We start from the raw sequence: 21,379 nt of genomic DNA on the forward strand, positions 1-21,379 counted from the left end.
ATGGTTAGGGGTCTGGAGGCCAATTTTTATCTGCCCAGAGAGGTCATTGGTTGGGGGCATGATGTGGGTTTCTCAGAGCTCTTCTTGTTTGTAAAGACACTCTTGGCTTCCATGCTTGATAACGGCCTTTCAAAAGTAACTAGAGTATGAGGTGGGTACATTTTTCTATTTATCTAAATGGCTCACATTCACACTCCTCCCCCCTTTTGATATTAATCCAAGTGGCTTAATTTTGAATGAACGGGGGGTAGAACGGGAGGTATACAAATCCTTTAACGAGCAATAACCAGTACCTTCACTTTTTCCCCAACATTTTATGAACATTTTCAAACATATAAAAATGTTCAGGGCTTCCCTGGTGGCGCAGTGGTTGAGAGTCCGCCTGCCGAGGCAGGGGACACGGGTTCGTGCCCCGGTCCAGGAGGATCCCACATGCTGCGGAGCGGCTGGGCTCGTGAGCCATGGCCGCTGAGCCTGTGTGTCCGGAGCCTGTGCTCCACAGCGGGAGAGGCCACAACAGTGAGAGGCCCGCATACCGCAAAAAAAAAAAAAAAATGTTCAAAGAATTTTATGGTAAATATTCACACTACCTAGATCCTACAATTAACTCCTTACTATATTTGCTCTTTATCACATTTCTAAACATTCTATATCCATCTTTTTTTTTTCTTTTGGAGGCATTTCAAAGTAAGTTTCAAAGACAGTAAACCCTCTCCCCCATATTTCAACACGTATAACATTAACCAAATATGTGTTTAGAATTCCTTTTTTTTTTGTATTTTGAGGTAAAATACACATACTGTGATATGAACAAATCTTTAAATCTTAAAGTATATCATTTGATGAGTTCTGACAAATGCATACACCTGTGTAACCAAATACCTATCAAGATATAGACTATTTCCAACATTCCAGAAGTTCCTTTTCTGCTCTTCCCAGCAAACCCCAATCTCACCCAGTACCTAAGGAAATATGTGATCTGATACTTCCACATCATCAGGGACTGAAATTATTGTAACACTTCCCAAGTAGAATAACTTGGGCCAGACAGAGATTAAGTATTTTTCTTAGATCACATGAACATGGCATGAGAACAAAAACCTCAGACCCTGAAGAGTTTCATGCTTTTCCCACTTGATTATATCCCCAAATTTCATTTCAAAAATTCTAAATTAAATTAAAATTTAATTCGTGATTTCTGACCGTTTCCAAGCAAATAGACAAATTTTCTATAACCTTTTCTCAGGGCAATCGTATGGGAATAGCTAGTATAGAGGAAAAAAATCATAAATGCATTTTAAAAAGAGACTAAAAATAATTCATATAGGAAATGCAATTAAGTTTGATTACATTGAATGCTAATACTCCCCCTGCAATCATAAAAACAAATGTTTGAAATATATTCTAACGAAAGGAAAAGCCCCTAGTATATTACACAGCTAAAAATAATACATTTGCTTAATATTTCCATTTTTATTATTACTTTAAATCTAATACAACCCAGATTTCAAAAATTAATGATTCTGTTCATTCTACTATTTTCTACTTATACAAGCGAAGGCAGTAATGTTACAAGGATATCCTTAGGATATCTGCAAACTACCCATAAACAGCAGTTTTTTTCTTATTTGTTTAACAACTGCTGTCATTCTTTCTGTAAGCAGCAATCACAAGATGTCAAACAAATTCTGCCTTGACTGACAGATGTCTCTGCTTGTTTTTATTAAAAACAAAAAATTTTCCCTGCATTAATCACCAACACTGGAGAAGTGGGGCACGGCTGGGATGTGCACCAGCCTCTGGGCAAGCAGAGATGCAGCACAGAAAACCACAGCGCAAACTCGTCTACCCGAATACCAGAACACATTTTTTTTTAACTCCCTTGGGGACCCAAGGACTCTAAGTTTTAGATTCCCTTAAAGGGAAAAGCAGGAGCATGCATGGGGGCAGGGTGGGATCATGTTTATCAGTCCCAACAGTTCATCTGGGCCTGGATCCAGGTAGTCTGCACGTCTAAATTTGATGAAATATAGGCGCCACCAGGTAACAGTAGTGGTCAGGGAGCTTGCCAGAAACCTGTAACTCAAAACTGAAAAATGAAATTAAAAGACTACTTTGGCCAGGCAATTTCTTTCTGCAGGATGCAATAACTGCAAACTACAAAGTTGAAAGAACAGACAATTCTTTGTATGTTTTAAAATTTCTTCTTCCTAAAGTGACACAACATCTGGGCCAGAAAAATAGACATAAATATTTTCAAACTTGTATTTCAAGACTGAACTGTAATGTTTCTGCAGAACTTCGCCTGTTCTTCCTCCTTTCTTCTTTCCCTTCCCACATTGTGCAGGGGGGGTTGGCTTACAGCAGGGAGCCCAGGCTGGCTGAGGTCTTGGATGTATCCGGAGGGCAGGTAGGAGGGGCAGTGGTGGCTGAGCAGACGCCTGACCCTGTCCTGTCAATAAACCTTAACCCCGACCTGCCAGGCCCCTGAGCCAGCTATTCTCTGTCTAACCTCGTCTCTAATTGCTCTAAAAATGTCTCTTCATTTAAAAGTACCTTTGTGTAAACACCCCACAGGAACTGACAGTCATCAGAATTACCACACAGCTCTAGTTTTTAAGGAGTGCAAGAAAAGTCATTTTCTACCTCATTGTGGAAGGACTTTGAAAACAGTTTCAACTGCTGTGCAAAACAATACTCATCATTCTTTTAGCTGCCTCTGCAGGTGACATTAGTTTGACTTTTAAGACTGTTTACAGTGAAATGTTTGATCTTTTGATTAAGTTATTTGAAAGTAAAGATGGATACGTGATTCTCCCCACGAAACTAGCCTAGTCCTGAGCGCCCCAGACACGTAAAGCTGAAGTCCTGTGCTTCTCATGCATATGATGAGGCTTCCCTATAAATTCTAAAAGGACCCATACTTTTTATCTAAACAGGAAAATCCAAACCGAAAATTAAAAAGGGGAAGTGGAGAGATAAGAAAAGAGGCTTTGGAATGAAGTGGATTTCTTTTTTTAAAAAATAATAAAATTAAATCAGCCTTGCAGATTAGTATAAAACACAAACTTCTTTTTACTGCTTTGTGGCTTAATTCCTTATTTCCTTTTTCTTTGTAGTGGTAAAAAAAATCACATAATTTACTAGGACTCCTTGGGAGCAATTCCTTAAATTATTTCTCTCCTACTGACATATAATAACATAATGGGAAAGACAGTTATTGTCAATTTTATAAACGGAAACTAGACTTGAATTTTGCAAATCCCAAGCTCTGTTCTGACTGGGTGCAGGTTAAATTCTGCCTTTTAAAGTATGGCTTATTTAAACAGCTCAAATTAAATAAATTATTTTCTCTAGTAACTTATTACTAAGCACTGACAAAGTAAAAGAAAGTCCTCCCTCCTTGTTCCATTTTCTCCACATTGCTTATCACCTTCTAAAATACTCTGTGATTTACTTAACATATTTATTTATTGCCTATCAATGCAAGCTCCTTGAGGGTAGGGATTTTTGTCTGTTTTGTTCATTGATGTGCAACAAACGACTAGAACAATGACACATGGCAAGCCCTCAACAGTCTCAGAATTAATGAATAAAAAGTTGAACAGATTAAGCCAACACTCTTAAATGAAATCAGGGAATTTATCTTATTTCTACTTATCTACCTTATCCTACATTCAGTATAATAAGCAATCTTACAGTGGGCATGGAAGAGGACTGCATAGGCAGTCTTTTTTTGGCTTTAATCAACTACCCAAAATCTTTTTCTCCCCTCCTCAACATCCGTTAAACTGAAAGGAAAGGGGCTTCCCTGGTGGCGGTGGTTAAGAATCCTCCTGCCGGTGCAGGGGACACGGGTTCCAGCCCTGGTCTGGGAAGATCCCACATGCTGCGGAGAAACTAAGCCTGTGTGCCACAACTACCTAGTCTGCGTGCTGCAACTACTGAAGCCCGCGTGCCTAGAGCCCGTGCTCCACAACAAGAGAAGCCACCGCAGTGAGAAGGCTGCGCACCTCAACGAACAGTAGCCCCCGCTCAACGCAACTAGAGAAAGCCCGTGAGCAGCAACGAAGATCCAGTGCAGCTAAAAATAAATAAATTTATTTTTAAAAATGCAAGGAAGAAAAGCCTTGACATTTCAGAGTTGAAACAGATCTTAGAAACCAATTAAAACTGAGGTCTGACATGGGGAGGGGGAAGGGTAAGCTGGGACGAAGTGAGAGAGTGGCATGGACATATATACACTACCAAATGTAAAATAGATGGCTAGTGGGAAGCAGCTGCATAGCACAGGGAGATCAGCTCGGTGCTTTGTTTCCACCTAGAGGGGTGGGATAGGGAGTGGGGGAGAGAGACGCAAGAGGGAGGGGATATGGGGATATATGTATATGCATAGCTGATTCATTTTGTTATACAGCAGAAACTAACAACCTTGTAAAGCAATTATACTCCAATAAAGATGTTTTAAAAATAAAATAAAATAAAGATACTGAGGATATCGTTAAAAAAAAGACAACTGAGGTCTGAGCCTTCAGAATTCCCCAAGGAGCTTGTTGAATATGCAGATTCCCAGTCCCCTCTCCATACCTACTACTCAGAATCCCTATGCTCAAGTAATTTATTGCTTAGAAGGGAAAAAAAGATAGACCGATTAACCCATGGTTACAATACAGCACTAGAGGTACGCTAAGGATGCTGCTGGAACAAAGAGATGGTGCATATCAATCAAAGTGTACTTGAGATGAATTTTAAAGAATGAGCATAAATGTAGTGCCAGATGAGGATAGTCGTGGTATATGCATTTCACACAAAGAGTAGTCTTTGTAAAATCTATAGGTGTTATGGCTTGAGGGAAGAGTGCCCATCACAAGATTAGAGATGCACACAGGGTCAAAATATGAAGAGATTTGTGTTCTAAAATAAGGAGTTTAAAGAACTGTGGGAAGACATTAAAGACTCTTGTGATTCTAAATGCACAATACAGTTAGAACCACTGGGATAGCCTAGAGGACAGTGAGCTTTGGGGAATGAATAGACAGAGAGATCAATCAGCAAAGGAATGGCAGCTGAAGCCACAGGCTGCTAACTAAGGGACCTGTCTAAGGTCACATGGTGTTATACCCAGAGCTGAAGTTACCACTCCTTATTTAGTTTTATGGTCCTACCTCTGCACTACTTATGGAAGTATCTCTTAAGTGAGCCTCTTATCTCAGATAAAGAAAAGATTTCTAATACAATTTATCTTATTTGTTGTATCTTAATAAGTTATCCTTCAAACCCTGACTACAATTTATTATTAGAGTCCTTACATCCTCATAAATCTGTCCATAGCCACGAAGTCAAGTTGATCACCTTGGTTATCCGTGACATGAAAGTCCTCCTTATTTTCCAGAGGCATCTATTTTCTAGTAACTTTGTTTTACTTTTCTTTTTCTTTTAATCATCACAGTAAGTCATCTATTTCTGTTTACAGGACTCAATTCCATCTACTACCCTGAGTTTTCTCATTTCAAACATCAATGGCAATTGCACCTCCCCCACAGGACATTTCTTATTCAATGACATTAGAACCATCTACAGGCTCTCTTCTCTTCAGTGTTAGAAAAAAGAAGCAATTTGTAGCTAGAATCTTCTGTTTTGTACATAAACAAACTGAAATTTCCTCTGGAGTTTTTTAGACTTCCTTTTAATGACTCCCTTGTCTTGTCTTGGGTTAATATTAAAAGGTTTTCCCTTATATCCAAGTAATGATGCTAGTCTTGGCAAGATGACTCAGTTTCACTCATATAGCAAATAGTTATTTAGTTCTTACCCTCTATAGAAACTTGTGTATTTACTGGGAGGGGGTAGAGGAATTATTCATACTCCTATCCTAGCAGACTTGATAATCCACTGGTGTGACAAGGTTAGTGTGAAAACTATTACAAATATAACAGCCCATGGCTCACACTAAGTGTCTGTGGAAAAAATGATCGTCTCAGCATGCATTCCAACCTCCTCCTCAGTTGTCTTCTGTACTGTGGAGACTCAATAGCTGAGAACTATGTGTCCCAGACTCCCCAACATCAAGGTTCTACATCTGAATTTCACCTTACCAGTTAGAAGCATTCATGGGAGATCTGAAGTGGGGAGTGTGATGGCGGCCTCATTCTTGCTGCTTCTGCTATTCTTTCTTCTGCTGGTGAGCACGATGGGGAAATGTAAGGGTTTTCTGAGCAGCATCCTAGCATCCCACATCGGCTTCGTGAGTACTCAGAAGCAGTTGGAGGTGGTGGCAGCTTAACTCACCTGGTGGGCTGGTTCTGGAGGAAAGGAGGAGCTGTTCTGGAAGTTGTTCCCGCACGCTCCGCCAACAGGCTGTTTCTTTAACCTCCCAACAATTATGGACACCCAGTTTCCATGTTAAAGGCACTTCTGCTTGAAATAGCCAGAATGACTTCAGTTTCCTGCAACTTCCCCAACTGGTAGGGTTCCAATATTGGTGGAAGAAAGGAAGGAAGGGAGGCAGACAGGCAAGATGGCAATTATTAGGGAAGACCAAGAGAGGCAGAGGCTCTATAGAGAAGGTGGTGCTTGACGTAGCCCTTGATATACAGAGAGGCTTTTGACAAAAATGAAGGGCAAAGGAACAGCATAATAGGCTGAGGGTAAAGCATGAACAGAAGTGTAGAGTTATGAAAGGCCGGAGTATATGAAGTGTCGAATGGTTTTGTTTTTGCTAAAGTATTGAGTACGCTTATTTGGAAGAGTAAAATAAGACTATATTCTGAAAGGTTTAAAGAGCTCAGTTTAGATTTAATTAAGCAAATTATTAAAGTTTTTAAGTAGGTTAATGCCAATATCAGAAATTGCTCTTATATGAAAAAGAATATATATATGAAAAGGAATATATATATAACTGAGTCACTTTGCTATACAGCAGAAATTAACACAACATTGTAAGTCAAGTATACTTCAATAAAATTTTTAAAAAATTACTCTTTAGGGAAGTTAAAAGGGTAGAATGGATTGCAATGGAGAATCAGGATATTGCACAGTTAAGTGGCTATTACAAGAGGACAGATGAAAAGTAACGAGGGATTAAACCTCTGTGGTAATATAGGGAATGTAAGAAAGGGGATGGACACCAGAGACTGCAGAGGTATAATTTACATAACCTGATAATTGGTTAAACACATACAGATTAGCGGAAAGGAGTCAAAGATGACTCTGATGACAGTGGTGTCATTAACAGAAAGGGGAAAGAATAGAGGATAAGTTGGTTCTGGTCTGGGGAGGACTTAGTTTGGATTTACTGAATGTCAAGTAGCAGCAGGACTCTATGTGAGGGTATCTGGAAGGTATTTGGAAAGGCAGGGTTGGTGCTGAGGAGAGAAGTCAACCATACTGAATCTGGAAACGTACCTCAGAATCTGATGATACTTTAAAGTATTAACTGAAAGGTAATTACCCATAAAGGCTTCCTACTTCTCTAGCTACTCCTCAGCCTCTTTTGTAGGCTTCCCTTCCCTGATTACTCCTTATATATCAGTTTTTCTTAGGGTTCTGTCCTTACTCCTCTTCTTAAGCTACTACCTTCCCCTAGGGAGCTTACATATGTTCCGTCACATAGCCACCCCATGTTCATGACTTCCAAATCTGCATCTCTAGCCCAGACCCTTCCCCAAACTCTCCCAACCTGTTCATCTCCTCTGCTTACTGGAAATCTCCATTTGGCTCTCTCTGGGCACTTCACACTTAACACTCTCCATGTTAAATTGATCATATTCTCTTCCAAACCTTGTCCTCCCTCCAGTGTTCGCTATGAATGGTACCATAATCCACTCAACTGCCTAAACCAGAACCTGGGAATCAGGGGGTCCCCGACCACTCATCCTTTTCCATCAGCCCCATCCCCAAATCCAAGCAACAACCATTCTGTGAGTCTACCTCACCAACAGCTCCTAAAACCATTCACTTCTCTCCACACCCACGACCCTGGTCCAAGCCACTGTCATTTTTTGCCCCAAATGGTTACAAATGCTTCCCTACTGTTCTCTCAGTTTCTAAAGTCCTCCTCCAAATCATTCTCCTCCCTGAAGCCTGGGCGATCTTTATGCCATGCTGCTTTGAACCTGTTCCTCCCTGCTTATCATCTCTCTCACTTTCTCATTCAATGGCCCCATCAGGTCACCCCATGGCTGAGCTGACCCACAGCAGCTTGTCCCCATTCCTTGCTCAGAGCTTCCACTCAGTTTGTCTTGTTTTTATTTTCTATTTTGAAAATAGTACAAAGGGAAACAGCAGTACAAAAAGTTCCTACACATCCTTCAATCAGCTTACCCTAACATTAACATTGTACATAACCAGAGTTTTACCATCCAAAACAGGAAATTAGTATTAGTAGATTAATATGAACTGAAGTGTGGATCTTATTTGAATTTCACCATTTTTTCTACTAATGTCCTTTTTTCTGGGCCAGCCTCCAAATCCAGGATTCCACAATGTAATTAGTTAAGTCTTTTTAGTCTTCTACAGTCTCTGACAGTTTCTCAGTCTTTCCTTGTCTTTCACGAGCCCACTCAGATTTTTAAATCCCCCATTCTTTTTTTTTTTTTGGCGGTACGTGGGCCTCTCACTGTTGTGGCCTCTCCCGTTGCAGAGAACAGGCTCCGGATGCGCAGGCTCAGTGGCCATGGCTCACAGGCCCAGCCACTCCGCGGCATGTGGGATCTTCCCAGACTGGGGCACGAACCCATGTCCCCTGCATCGGCAGGCGGACTCTCAACCATTGCGCCACCAGGGAAGCCCCTAAATCCCCCATTCTTATACAGAAGCAAGCAACCATGGATTTCCAGATGTCTGAGAAAGTCTCTTATATAAAATATAAATACCAAAAAACAAAAACCTCTGAGGAAACAATATATAGAGAAGAAAATTTCTAGAAAATTATTAATAATGTACTCAAGAAACCATGGTGAGTATATTAATAATATACTCAAGAAACCATGTTGCAACCATGAAACAAGAACAGAATACTATTTTTAAACAAAACTTTAAGGGAACAAAACAGACTCTGGGAGATTAAAAATATGACAACAGAAAGGAAAACTTCAATAGAAGGGGCAGAGAATAAACTTGAGGATCTCTCTCAGAAAGGAGAACAAAATGACAAAGTTCAGAGGGGACCTGGGCATTAAAAGAACAACCACACAAATGAACATATGATTTTAAAATGTGGTATGTATTATGAAAGAGAAGCCTAGGTCACAATGAGTGAGTATACTGGGGGGTGGAGTACAGGGGTGGTAAAGAGGGTCAGGAAATCCCTTTGATGAAGCTAAGACCTCAAGAACAAGCAGGACTTAGCCAGACAACAGCTGGGGAAGAGAAGTTCATGTGCAAAGGTCCTGGGGAGGAAAGGGCTTAGGGAATGAGAGCACCTGAAAAGCAGGCCAGTAGACAGAAATGGAGGGACTAGAGAGTTGGGGTGATAAGACAAAGCCTTGGAGGTCAGGATTTTCATGGTGAGTGCAATGGGAAGCCAAGGAGAGGTTTAAGAGGAAGTGAAATGATCCAATGTGCTACTTAAAAAGCCACCTGAGTGTAGTGTGGAGATGAATTAGAAGTAGTTTAGCGACTATGTAATAGACTCTCTCATCTTACAGAGGTATCATAATTTAATCATTCCTCTATTTTTTTAGACATTTAGGGAGTTTCCAGTTCTTCGCTAATATGATTAATACTGTAATAGACATCCTTAAAATGAAATCTTTGCCAGCATCTCTAGTTATTTTCTGAATATAGACTTGTTGAAGTGGAATTAAATAATTGAGTTAAAAGGTATGAAAATTTCTGACTATATTTTAAAAGTTATCTTTAAAAGAGAAAGATTTTGATCATTACATATGAGAAACCTACTTCACAAAATGGATATCTTCCTACTTATTCAGTTAAACGATATCAACAGATGATTACTTAAGAAGATGAAAAGCTTCCATTTGTATGGAAAAAGCACTCCATTTATTTGTTTTTTAAAAATGGTACGCACTTAACATCATCAAACTTGATACTGTCCAACTTCTTGGTTGGGGTGAGCCACATTTAAGACAATCAACATGCCAGCAAGCATTTGGGACATCCTAAAATAACCTTAATGTAATGTAATCTTCTAAGGGTCTGTTTGCGGTTTAACTTTTCTATAACAATACTTTTTTGTTATAAACATATTCACGGGCTTCCCTGGTGGTGCAGTGGTTGAGAGTCCGCCTGCCAATGCAGGGGACACGGGTTCGTGCCCCAGTCCGGGAAGATCCCACATGCCGCGGAGCGGCTGGGCCCGTGAGCCATGGCCACTGAGCCTGCGCGTCCGGAGCCTGTGCTCCGCAACCGGAGAGGCCACAACAGTGAGAGGCCCGCGTACCGCAAAACAAACAAACAAACAAAAAACAAAAACATATTCACAAATCTGAAAAAATGCTTTGTTAGACCGTGTTTCCCAGTGATGCGCCTGGTCAGGTTCTATGGAGCAGAGCTGTTTTGCTCTCTCCATTTTCTCTTCCCATTCTCTCACAGGTGGCCTCTTTCACACGCAAATTTACCTCTTTTGGTCCTCATCTCAGCATCACCGTAAGCAAGCTCTTTCACCTCTTTACCTAGTTCTTCCTACTCGTTCTGTCTCCTTGTATACAGACTCCCTCACCCTCAAGGTCTTACATATTTATTTTCTCTTCAACTGATGTGATCCTTTCTCCCTCTTTCCCCCACACCCCTTCGCTCTCACTTTCATCTCCCCCCCCCCCCCCGCCCCGACCCCGACTCCTCAGCCCTCTCCTCTCTCCTCTCACACACTCCAACGACTCCTTTCCTGGGTCCTGGTTCGGGCAAGGACTGTTGGTTAGAAAATCTGCCAAGGTGGCTGAGGAGATAATTGGGGCAAGGGTGGGGATGCAGATGCACGGATGCTGGGCATGAGGAGACCAGGTGGTCAGCCAGGGTTTCCCAGGCCCCTGTGGCAGGAGGGGGTAGGCCTGAACTAAAGGCTGGGGCCGCCAAAGCAGGGGACAAAGGCCGAGTCCTGCTGATCGCCAGCCGGAGCACACACACTTCAGCCACCCAGAAACACTCTGTGGCCTGGATGGGGTCTGAGAGTTGCCAGTTGGACATACTGACCTAGACAAGCAATTAAGGCATGTTCAAGGTCTGCTGAACAGGACAGTCTTTTAAACTAGGCTAAATCCCCTCTTCAGGGCTGCTGATTTTTCTCCCCCTAAATTTTCCAGATTTATAATCATAGTAAGAACTAGAAGACAAATCAGACAAGGGTACTGAAAAATCTGATGTACACTGAACATTAGAGTTAATGTCCTGTTGGAAACAAACCAGGTGCCTGGTGAACACTGAGGGATCTAGTAGGTATGCTTGATGAGAATCTGTGCTGGGAAGGAATTTAAGATCAAGGTCAGGAATGATTAATATGCATGAAGGAAGTCATCAACATTTAAGGACAAGCAATATGAATCTCATTAAATCTTCAATCGCTTCCTATTGCCTGAAGGAATTGGTGATAGTCTAATGATTAAAGCCATAACATTAAAGTAGAAAACAGTATTAGAAAATTAATCTGACTTTTATAAAAGAAGCTAGCACGAAGCACCAATCCACCTAAGAGACTTGACAAGACTCTCAGCAGCTGTGATTTTTCTCTTCTGGTGAAAGAGACTTCTGGGGGCTTTCTTTTTTTTAATCGACGTAATTGATAATCTTTCACATGCTTCCCAGTGGGCCATCGTACTGCTGTCTGGCTGTTTGTCATGTCTCCCACTTACTCACTGTATCACCAGAACACACCTCCCTCGGCCCCAGCCTTCTCCTGCTGTGTCGCTCAGTCACATTTCTGATTGCAGCACCCCTGTGCTCACTCGGCAATACCCTGAACAGCTGCTATTCACGGAACATAAAGTAGGGGAGAAATGACAGAAGACAACAGAGAGGAGCTGTTTTTGTAACATCAATTCTTAGAGGGGCTGGTTTTCAGCTGGACCAGCCAGTTGGCAGGGAGTCCGGTGAGGGTGTTCTTTTCATCCATGACCTATTTCTATTTGATCTTATAGGAAAATCACAATCTTACTGATGACAGAGACAGGGTATGTGATGCCCCAAATTCAGAATTATCACAATGCTGAATAGAAGGATAAACAAGTGTGATGTGCAGACTCCAAATGTGAGAGATAAAAGGATCTCAAATGTTCATTTTCCTAAGTTAATATTTCAGTAATTAATAAGCTTTCTCTCGTAGATGTGGAAGGAATTTTTAGAAATCATGGTCCTATTACTAGTAGCCCTCCTTAGGGAAAAAGTCATTTTAGAAATGCCAATTCTATCTAAATGGTGGACTGTGAGTGACTTTTACTTTCTTCTTTATACTTTTTTTGTTTTTGTTTTTGTTTTGGTGGCACCACTCAGCTTGGGGGATCTTAGTTCCCCGACCAGGGATTGAACCCAGGCCACGGCAGTGTAAACGCCGCGTCCTAACCACTGGACCACCAGGGAATTCCCTCTTCTATATACATTTTTATAATATCTTTTTAAAAAACATAAATTTATTTATTTGTTTTTATTTTTGGCTGCGTTGGGTCTTCGTTGCTGCATGCGGGCTTTCTCTAGTTGTGGCAAGTGAGGGCTACTCTTCGTTACAGTCTGTGGGCTTCTCATTGCAGTGGCTTCTCTTGTTGTGGAGCATGGGCTCTAGGCACGTGGGCTTCAGTAGTTGTGGCATGTGGGCTTCAGTAGTTGTGGCTCACAAGCTTAGTTGCTTCGCGGCCTGTGGGATCTTCCTGGACCAGGGCTCGAACCTGTGTCCCCTGCATTGGCAGGGGGGTTCTTAACCACTGAGCCACCAGGGAAGCCCCACTTTTATAATATCTTAATATTTCCACTATGAATACAGTTGACCACTGAACAACCTGGGGGTTAAGGGTGCTGACCCTCCTCGCAGGAGAACATCTGCAAATAAATAGTCAGCCTTCAGTATCTGTGGACCATGTAGCACTGTAGTATTTACTATCAAAAAAAAAATCCATGTATAAGTGGACCCATGCAGGTCAAATCCGTGTGGTTCAAGGGCCAACTGTAGTTATTAAGGGCTTATTATTAAGAACTGTGTGGTAGCCAAGGTGGTCGCCAATGACCCAGCCTCCTGGCATCCACACCCTGGTCTGCTACACTGTGCTGGTCTGTGGGAGCAGGGGGACGGGATGTTACTTCTGAAATTAGGTTATAAAAGACTGTGGCTTCTGCCACAGTGGGCACTCTGGTACCCTCCTTGGATCACGAGTCTGGAAGAAGCAGGCTGCCATGTTGTGAGCAGTGCAATGGAGAGACACAGGTGGCAAGAAAGTGGCCTTCACAAGGAACTGAGGCCGGCCAAGAACCATGTGAGTGAGCTTGGCAGTGGGTCCTCCAGCCCCAGTCAAGTGCTGGGATGACTACAGCTCCCACCAATAGCTCAACTACAACCTCATGAGAGCTCCTAAGCCATAGGCCCCCAGCTAAGCTACACCCAGATTCCTGCCCCTCAGAAACTGTGACATAGAGTTTGTCATTTGGGGTAATTTGTTACACAGCAGTAGGTAACTAATACAGCTGCACAGGTATCATTTCTTTAATCTTCATAATAGCCTAGTAAGGTAAGTACTTGTCTCAACTCCATTTTAAAAATGAAGAAACTGAAGCCTGGATAGGTTAACATGCCCAAGGTTCCACAACTAGTAAGCAGCAGCATCAGGATTCGAACCTAAGGAGCCTGATTTGACAACCCACACTCTTAGCCTCTCTTTATACAGCCTTTCTTGTATTACTTTTATAATCAGAAAATATATTTTCAAAGTATTTTCATTCATAGAAAAAGAAATTCCCACTCATCCTTCACTCCTGTTGTAGAAGTAGAGATACTCTCACCACTTCCAAGGGGAATTTTCCCCCTTCTCCTCCTTCTATTCCTTTTCACCTCTTTCAGGTCTGCTCTCTCTCCAGGAAGCCCCCTGCTCTCCAGAATTTCCCGTGGTCCTTGTTCCTTACCAGTTGCCTTCCTTCCCTCTGCATCTAAACATAGCCAGGACCTCTATGTCAAAACCAAAATGTACGTCCACACAAAACTTGTACACAAATGTCCACAGCAGCATTATTTGTAAGAGTCAAAAAGTGGATATAACCCAAATGTCCAACAATTGGTAAATGGATAAACAAAATGTGATATCCCATTCAGTAGAATATTATTTGGCAATTAAAAAAGGGATGAAGTACTGATACATGCTTCAACATGAATAAACCTTGAAAACACAGTCCTAAATGAAAGAAGCCAGTCATAGAAGACCACACATTATGTGATTACACGTATTTGAAATGTCCAGAATAGGAAATCTATAAAGCCAGAAAGCTGATTAGTGGTTACCTAGGGCTGGTGAGGATAGGGGGATTGGAGAGTGACTACTAATGGGTAAGAGGTTTCTTTCAGGGGTGATGAAAATATAAAATTGATGGTGGTGATGGTCACACAACTCTGAATACACTAAATACCACTGAATTGTAAACTTTAAATAGGTGAATTGCATGGTCTGTGAATTATATCTTGATGAAGTTGTTGTTTAAAAAGAGAACCAAGAACCTCCACACTTCTCTGCAGCCACCACCATCACTTTTCATCTCTCCTTCCACTGATAAAATTTTGGTCTAAGTCTCTATGACCTCCAAGTGGCCAATTTCACTGACCCTTACTGAGTCATCCAAAAATTTCCTCCTGAGCCTCTTTTCCTGACTAGGTTCTCTGTTTCTGCCAACTCCCTCTTTTCTGCTCTGACAGCTCCTCTCCTTCCTCAGGTCCCCTTTCTAACCACCAGGTCCTGATTCCTCCTTCTCTGTATCATTTCTCTTGCATCCATCTCTCCCTTTCCATCCTGAACACAAGACACTAATTCAGGCCCCCATCACTTTGTTTCCACCAATATTTCCCAAATGATACGATAGCTTTCCCTCTTCAATACATCCAGGGCACCACCAGCTGCAGGTTATTTCACTTATTTGTCAAAAACCTTCATCAGTCTCTGCTGCCTATAAGATAAACCCTAAGCCGACCTTCAACGTTCTCATCACCTGGCCCTAACCTGTATTATTAATCTTCCTCTTCATAACTCTTCTACGCAAACTGTCAGCTCCAGACAAACCCTCCATTCCAGAACCCTCTGAACAGGTCTTGACTTTTCCGGTATTCACATGGTTTCCCCACTGCTGTCCTGCTTTACCCCCTTAGAAATGCCCCTCCATCATCCCTCCGCCTCTCTGCTGACCACCTTACTCATCCTTCAAGGCCCAATTCTGTGAAGTGATCACTCCAGCCCCAAATTATCTTTCCTTCCTCTTTTTCCTGGAGCACTATCATACTGTTTTGCAGTGTTATAGGTATTAGGCTTCTTTCTCCAATTAAACTAAAAACCATCTAACCCAGTTCAGAAGTCACCTCCGTGGTGACACTCCAGACTACTACCCCCAAATCTTCCAGTTCCTCACTTCTAATTCCCATTATACCTGTTCTTTGCTCTTGCTGGAAATTCTCGTCTTAGGACAACTCCTTTCCCCCCCAACCAAACTATCAGTCTCTTCCCTTTCTACTTCTATGTTCTAGATTATTCATTGTAATAATAATGAGCCCAGAAACAAACAAAATAGACAAGGTCCATGACCCTGGGAAACTTCCAGCCTAGGCTAGACTCTAGAATGCATTAATTCAACCCCCCTCTTGCTAACCCCCCACTCTCCTTTTCTCTTACTCCCTGGTCCTTCCAGTGCATCCATCTGGAAAATTCCAATCAATCCAACTATCTACCTTCACTCTTTTATACACACAGGATGATGCCCATTTGGAGAAAATCACACAGTGGCAATGAATGGGGTCACTACAGATACACGGTCTCTAATTTCACTTGGATCTCAACACTGCTGGGCAATCCTTCTATTATCCCTTATCATTTTTTCTTCCTATTTCCCAACCCCCTACCTCATTTCATCTCTAATCTCTGCAAAAATGTACAGAAAGAAACAGAAGTAATTGGGGGACGAGGAGCTTCTTCAATTTTATGTCTCCTCTCCCAGCTGAAAAACTATCTACATGCACATCTATCATTTCCTCCATCCCTAAGGGAGCAGGAGTCTGGTATCTTTACCCCTTTTCACACACATGCTTCAGTTGTCCCATTCAGGTAGTCCCCAAATGCTACACATTTTACTGCTAAAAGTAGCATCTGCAACTGGCTACTCCCTAGCTCTCACCCTGCTTGCTTGCCATATTAAACCAGCCGAGATCCCAGAAGGCTGCACAGGCTCTCACCCCTCTCTCTGCCTTTGGACAGGAGGCCTCTCTGTTTCTAGACTCCTTCATCTGACCAGGCCCTCCTTGCACTGGAGGACTCAGCCTAGTCTTCTCCTCCTCTGTAAAGGTGAAGGCGTGTCGGTCTCTACGGGATGATCCCATTGCATCATATGCTTACCTCTATCTGTGCATCCTTCTTATTCTATTGCAAAATTGATTTACATGTTTGATTCCACCAAGGACTGTGAACTCACAGGACAAGAAATGTGTATTCCAAGGCCAGTACAGTGTAAATGGTACATACCCCACTATTTAGTTTCCTTTTGTGTTTCCACAATACTTGGGTCAAATCTCCTCTTTCCCCATTAATTTGTGCATTATTGCCTTGTGATCAGAGGATGCAGTTTATACAATTTTTCTTTCTAGAACTTACTGAGGTTTTCAGTGGCATAACTTACCATCTTTTATCCTATTTTGTGTATATTTGTAAAAAAAAATCCTAATCCAAGGTATCAAATTTAATATTAAATCAAATTTACTAATTATAACATTCTGAAATCCAATAACCTTGTTATGTCTACTTAAATTGACAAATTAGAGGCATGCTAGTTTCCTATTACGATTGCGGTTTTATCCATTTTTCCTTTTATTTTTAACAGCTCTTGCTTTATGTATTTTAACATGTTATTTGACTCAAAGATTCATTATTAATAACTTTATTGTATCACTATTAATTAGCCACTTTTCATTCATTCATTCAAAAAATCTTTATTGAGTGCTTATTATGTGCCAGGCATTGTTCTAGGTACTTGGGATACATCAGGGAAAAAAACAAACAAAAATTCTTCTCTTTGCCAAACTTATAGTCTATATATGTGGGGAGGTAGGCGACAGACAACATGACAAATAAATAAGTCATACAGTGTGTTAGAAAGTGTTAAGTGCTATGAGTAGGGCCTTACAGGACATTATGAGGATTTTGGCTTTTACTCTGAGTGAAGTAGGTTTTCAGCAAAAGAATGACATGATCTGACTTAACATTTTTAAAAGTTCAGTCTGGCTGCTGTGTTGAGAATCCAGTATAGGAGGGCAAGGGTAGAAGCAGGGAGACCAGTAAGTGGTTACTGCAGTAATCCAGGTAAGATATGACAGTGACTGAACTCAGGGTGGTGACAGTGCGGTGTCAAAAATGCATTCTGGATATATCTTAAAGGTAGATTTGGGGCTTCCCTGGTGGCGCAGTGGTTAAGAATCTGCCTGCCAATGCAAGGGACACGGGTTGGAGCCCTGGCCCGGGAAGATCCCACATGTCGCAGAGCAACTAAGCCCGTGCACCACAACTACTGAGCCTGCACTCTAGAGCCCGCGAGCCACAACTACTGAGCCCACGTGCCACAACTACTGAAGCCTGTGTGCCTAGAGCCCCTGCTCTGCAACGAGAAGCTACGACAATGAGAAGCCCACGCACCGCAACAAAGTGTAGCCCCCGCTCACCACAACTAGAGAAAGCCCGTGTGCAGCAACAAAGACCCAACACAGCCAAAAATAAATAAATAAATTAATTAATTTTTTTAAAAAGGTAGATTCAATGGGATTTCTTGACAGACTGGATACGTGAGAGAAAGAAAGGAATTGGGGTTGATTTGAAGGTTTATGGTCTGAGAAACTGACAGGATAAAATTACCAACAACTAAGGTAGGGAAGTCTTTGGAGTGGAGCAAATTTTAGGGAAGAGATTAGAAGTCCAGTTTTGGAGTTTTGCACATGTCGATTTCGACATTTGGAAATGTCAAGTAAGCAGATGGATGTATGAGTCTGGAATTTAGGAGAAAGGTCTTGGCTGAGGGCATAAGCATGGGAGGCAACAGCTTAATGTGTTATTAGAGTCATATGACTAATGAGATCATTAAGGGGATAGTGAGGGTAGAAAGAGAAAAGGTCCATGAACCTCTTTGTCCTCTTTGATGCTTTTTGCCTTAAATTCTATTCTGTCTAATATTAATATTTTTACTTTGCTTTTCTCAATGGATAGTTCTCTATTGACACATTTGACCTTGGGTTAACTTTCTAGCTCTGTTCTCTTTGGAAACCTGGCAAATGTGGAAAGTCAGCCATGATACTGAGTAATATCACTTATGGTAAAAATGACTCCCGATTAATAAACTTCATCTAGACTATAAATATCTGGTGATAGGGAATTCCCTGGCGGTCCAGTGGTTAGGAGTCCATGCTTTCACTGCTGAGGTGCAGGTTCAATCCCTGGTCAGGGAACTAAGATCCCAAAAGCAGCGTGGGCAGCCAAAAAAATATATATTTTTTGAAATTAATTAATTAATTAATTTATTTTTGGCTGTGTTGGGTCTTCATTGCTGCACACGGGCTTTCTCTAGTTGCGGTCAGTGAGGGCTACTCTTTGTTGTGGTGCGCGGGCTTCTCATTGCAGTGGCTTCTCTTGTTGAGGAGCACGGGCTCTAGGCGCACGGGCTCAGTAGTTGTGGCACGCAGGCTCAGTAGTTGTGACTTGCGGGCTCTAAACCACAGGGTCAGTAACTGTGGCTCACGGGCTTAGTTGCTCCGCGGCATGTGGGATCTTCCCGGACCAGGGCTCGAACCAGTGTCCCCTGCATTGGCAGGCGGATTCTTAACCACTGCACCACCAGGGAAGTCTAAACAAAATTTTTTAAATAAATAAATAAATATCTGGTGATAAGCCATACTTGTTGTGTGTGGTGACTCCAAGTTTTGTGGGAGATATTTTGTGACTGCCTGCCTGCATGTACTACCTATAAGTTGTCCTTTAGGTTTTCCACTGAAAATTAATTGCTGCTGGCTCTTAGATATTACATAGTGTTCTAGTTAATACTGCTTTGTAACGAGTTACCCAAAAGTTAACAGTGTTTTAACAGAACTAATAATTTTATTATGCTCATGGATTCTTTGGGTCGGGAATTTGGAAATGAATGTCTGAGGCTGCATGATATCTGAGGCCCTGAGTAAAGAAGAAGACTTGGCTGGGGATGACTCTAGGGCTGTGGGCTGGAACCATCTGAAGGCTCATTCACATGTCTGGTGCCTGCAATGGGATGACTCAAAGATTAGGTCTCCTGACTGGATAACTTTCAAAGAACCTCTTCAAGTGGCTTGGCTTCCTCACAACACAGCAGCCCCAGGGTAGTTGGGTTTCTTACAAGGCAGCTGAAGCTGCCAGCATGACTGTTCTAGTGAACAAAGCAGAAGCTGCATCTCCTTTTATGACAGCCTTGAAAGTCACACAGCATCACCTCCCCAATTCTCTTTTGGTTGAAGTAGTCACAAGGCAGTCTAGACTCAAGGGGACGGGACACAGGTTCGAGCCCTGGTCCGGAAGATCCCACGTGCCGTGGAGCAACTAAGTGAGACCCCACTTCTCAGTGGGAGGGGTATCAAAGAATATTGATATTCTAAGGGAGATGCTATTGTTTTTTCAAATCATCTTACTTCGAGAAATTAATGAAAGTCACGCATATTTTCCTTCAGGATAGTGTCCATATAGACAAAATTTTGCATGTATTTGAGGAGTCCATCTTCTTCCTTCCCATTGTATTCAAGAAACAGCCTTAGATTGCCTCGATTCATTGACACGTATCCCATCAAGAGGGACTCTATATCCCCTTCCCCGAATCTGGGCTTCCTTGTAATTGCTTCAACCAATGGAGAACATCTGCAAAAAGGGAAGGGACATTTCTTGTGCTAGATACTTTCACAGGTTCTCCCACTTAATTTCTTAATTTTCATTTAACTTAGATAATTTTAAACCCTTTCTTTTTTTGAAAACAGGTGAAGAAAGTGAAATTCAGAAAGGTTGTTTTTTTTAATAGACATAGTTTTTAGAGCAGCTTTAGGTTCACAGAAAAGTTGAGTGGAAAATTACATTACTTTTTAAATTCACGTGATAATAAGTTGTAGAGACAGGATCCAAAATCAGATCTTTACCAGTTGCTTTTTCTGATATATAATCACTCTCTAGATATTAAGAAGCATATTATTCTAAGCACAAGATCTGACGTTTCACTAGATACAAAACTGAACCTCTTGCTGCAATGTGAAGGACTAACACCATGGGACTCAACTTGCAACAAACACTGGAGGATGTTCAATCCTTTCTTACTCTATAACCTCCTGCTTTAATATTGTTATAGTAAGAATTCCCTAAATTCATTTTTTTAAATGCTATTTCTGTCAATTGCTTTTGCTCTTCTTTCTATAATCTTTCAATCTTGCTTTAGGATTACATTTCCACACTGAGTGATCCTTTCATATACTTTCAGAAAATTAAGGAAGTAGATACCCAATTAAACATAAATCCACACAGTTCTAAACACAACTCATTGGTCACTTTTGGAGGATAAACTTGTTATTTTAAGAACTGGTAAATACAGAGAACAAATCAAACATTTAACTTTTCAGGATGAGGTCTATCAGGGTAATCAAATACTTGACGAGAAAGTTTCTTTCTGTAGATATCTTCTAGCTAATAAATGCAGAAGGAATGACTGAATTAAAATATTACCATTTTGCAAAGTCTTAATGAGCTAATGGAGCCAAGTAATGATCACCAGTGGCCACTAACATTACATAAAGCAATACTCTAGGAAGTATTCTTGCCCAAAACAACAACAACAACAAAAAGTGTAACGTAAATCAAGTCAGGCCTTGGGTCTAACTGCCAGTTAATAGAGGAACATTTTAAATGACTCCACGGGAAATACAGTCAGCAAAATCCAGAATGTCGAAAGCTCCATGCCGAGTCAGTTGCTTCAACAAATAAATTTCAAGAAAAAAAACCTGGGAAAATAAACTTACTGAATAAAAAAAAAAAACCTGACATCCTCTTCTAGCCATGTTGGCATAACTGGTACTAGAATTCCTTCCTGCCTTAAATGACTAGACAAAACGTGAAGGAGCTATTTTTTGGCATTGGCTGCTGAACAATGTAGGACAGTGAAACTTGAGGGTAAATAAGTACACAAGGTGAGCCCAGATTGGCTCCAGTGTTCT

At 41.4% G+C, this 21,379-nt stretch overlaps 1 protein-coding gene and 1 non-coding gene across 2 annotated transcripts in view; both read right to left on the reverse strand.

The window, feature by feature from the left end:
* The window catches only part of METAP1D (methionyl aminopeptidase type 1D, mitochondrial), a 78,309-nt gene that overhangs the window by 48,598 nt on the left and 8,332 nt on the right, over positions 1-21,379 (reverse strand).
* Positions 12,460-12,531, reverse strand: TRNAV-UAC. The gene has a single exon. It is a non-coding gene; the product is annotated as a tRNA-Val (tRNA).

The sequence above is a fragment of the Monodon monoceros genome, unplaced genomic scaffold (assembly GCF_005190385.1).
Source record: "Monodon monoceros isolate NGI ecotype Baffin Bay Population unplaced genomic scaffold, NGI_Narwhal_1 Super_Scaffold_16, whole genome shotgun sequence".
In the NCBI taxonomy this organism is placed as follows: Eukaryota; Metazoa; Chordata; class Mammalia; order Artiodactyla; family Monodontidae; genus Monodon; species Monodon monoceros.